We start from the raw sequence: 2,714 nt of genomic DNA, 5'->3' as shown, positions 1-2,714 counted from the left end.
GATACTAATTGTAAAACAAAGATGACTAGACTGCTACTCACAACTCCACAGAGGCTTCCTGGAAAACAAGAAAGACACAGGGATCACCCAGTGACAGAGAAATGGATGAGATTTACATGAACAACATGGACGTGAGTGTAGGTAATGAAGGGCCCATCCTAATCTTAATGCCCCCCTTGCTCCTATAATCCCTCCTTCCTCTCTTCCACTGAACTCTAGGATCTTGGCCAAGTGCACGGCTGTAGGTCATTGAATCTGCTTCCATCAGTCACTGGATGTAGGTGGTATGATGATCTAAGTGATCATGTTGTCTGTATTCTAAATATTTTTGTTTATATCCACAGATTTATTTATGCTGCTCTCAAAATTAGCCAAAGAAACACCTTTTGCAGTGAGTAATGGTAAATGAAGATACCCATATCTGTTCAATGTGCTAAGTATAAATGACTCTGAGTGGCCATCTGTTTATGTGTCATCTATATCAGCCTCCCAGCATCCAGAGTTCATAGAATATCATAGAAAGGGGGGAAGAAAGAATGTAAGAGGTGCCAGATAAGAAGTAAATACGTGAAATGCTGACTTCTGGAAATGACACAGCTGGTACACATATCAACTCATAGCAGCTATCGTTGCCTTCACAAGAGCTGCACAAGAGCAAGCTAGTAGTAAATATTCCAACATGGATGGGAGAAGAGTCCTGAGGTCCCACCTATGGCTGTTGAAGGAGAGAGATTCATTCTCCTATAAGGTCACTCACTAGTGCTGGTATGTTGCCCATGCCTCAGTGCAAGCCCAATACTTATATATGTATGGGCAACACAAATAGAATCTGGAGATTATTAATAACATTTAACAAATAAAAGAGCCTTGAACTGTTTTCTGCACGGGCTTGATTGGTTTTTCTTGGGTTTTATGCAGTGGTGAAAAACAATGTCATTATGAAATTTATAGGCAAATGGATGGAACTAGAAAAAAAAAATTATCCCGAGTGAGGTAACCCAGACCCAGAAAGACAAACATGGTATGTACTCACTCTTAAGTGAATATTAGATGCAAAGCAAAGGATAACCAGGCTACAATCCACAACTTCAGAGAAGCTAGATAAAGAGGAGGACACTAAGAGGGCCATACATGGATCACCCTAGGAAGGGAAAACAGTTAAGCTATCCTGGGTAAATTGGGAGGAAGGAATAGAGGGGAGGGGATGGAAAGTTGAAATATGAGGGCTTGAGATGGCCAGTTTGGGAAGAGATGGGGAGGTAGAGCAATGAAAGAGATATCTTGACAGAGTGTACCATTAAGGGGATGGGAAGAAATCTGTAGCTAGGGAAACCCCCCAGGAACTCACAAGATTGTTCCCAGCTAAGACTCATAGCAATGGTGGACAGGGTGCTTAAACTAGCCTTCCCCTGCACTTAGATTGGTGTCTACCCTTATTGTCGTCATAGAACCTACATCCAGTGACTGATGGAAGCAGATGCAGCAACCTACAGCCAAGAACTTGGCCAAGAACCTGGAGTTCAGTTGAAGAGAGGGAGGAAGGATTATAGGAGCAAGGGGGTCAGAATCATGATGGGAAAAATTACAGAGATAGCTGACCCAAGCTAGTGGGAGCGCAGGGACTCTGAACTGACAGCTGGGGAGCCTGCGTGGGACCAAACTAGGCCTTCTGAATGTGGATAAAAGTTGTGTGGCTTGATGTGTTTTTTGATATCCTGGCAATGGGACCAGGTCTTATCCAAGGTACATGAACTGACTTTTTAGAACCCATTCCCCATGGTGTGATGCCTTACTCAGCCTTGATGCCGGGGGAAGGGGCTAGGTCAGGCCCCAACTTGGTATGTCAGCCTGTGTTGACTACCCAAGGGAGGCCTTACCCTCTATGAGGAGGGGATGGGGGAGGGATGGGTATAGGTGTGGGGAGCAGGAGAAGGGGAGGGAAGGGGAACAAGGGTTAGTATGTAAAAGGAAAGAATTTTTTTTTTTTTTTTTTTTTTTTGCGCCGTAGTAACTTTTATTGGGGGTGGGGTCAATCCTTCTTGGCCGCGGCCTTCCTCATGGCAGCCAGCACATTGCTCAGCTCCTTCTGCTTCCTCTTGGCGTGGATGTGCGTGCCCACCCTCTTCTTGATGAACTTGAGCGCGCGCTTGTCCTTGTACACCTTGAGCAGCTCCATGGCGCACTGGTCATAGGGCACGAAGCTGCGCACCTCCCGGATCATGTCCCGCACGAACTTGGTGTGCTTGGTGAGGTGCCGGCGCCGCCGCCGCCTATGTCTGGGCTTGCTGACGTTCTTGGTCACCTTGTGGCCCTTGTTGAGGCCCACGACCATGGGGTAGCGCAGGGCCATGGCTGCTGCTCTCCGATGGCGGCCACGACCAGAAGAAGGCAAGAATGTTTTTAAAATAAAAAATAAAAGAGCATAAAGTTGGAAAGGAAAAGGGGTGGGGAGCAGTAGAGGCAGTTGGAAGGAGGGAGTAGATGGATATGGTCAATATGCATTGTAAATGTATAAAACTTCAAAGAATAAAAACAAATTATTTGAAAAAGAAAGTAAAATGTGGAAATTGGTCTATCCAGAAGCATCTTAATGCAGCATGTGATTTCTAAGACTAAAATTGACCTGAAAGGTTCCAGATATGGATCTCTCCCATAACACATAGTTTCAAGACTTTTTGTAAAATATAACATCAGAAAAAATGGACTATACATTT

At 45.0% G+C, this 2,714-nt stretch overlaps 1 pseudogene; it reads right to left on the bottom strand.

The window, feature by feature from the left end:
- Nucleotides 1-2,029: 2,029 nt before the first annotated feature.
- On the bottom strand, nucleotides 2,030-2,379 carry LOC102926945 (large ribosomal subunit protein eL36 pseudogene; annotated as a pseudogene).
- Nucleotides 2,380-2,714: the final 335 nt, after the last annotated feature.

This window comes from Peromyscus maniculatus, chromosome 1 (genome assembly GCF_049852395.1).
Source record: "Peromyscus maniculatus bairdii isolate BWxNUB_F1_BW_parent chromosome 1, HU_Pman_BW_mat_3.1, whole genome shotgun sequence".
Taxonomy (NCBI): domain Eukaryota; kingdom Metazoa; phylum Chordata; class Mammalia; order Rodentia; family Cricetidae; genus Peromyscus; species Peromyscus maniculatus.
Note: the sequence above shows the minus strand (reverse complement) of the source record. Positions and strands in the feature narration are given on the sequence as shown.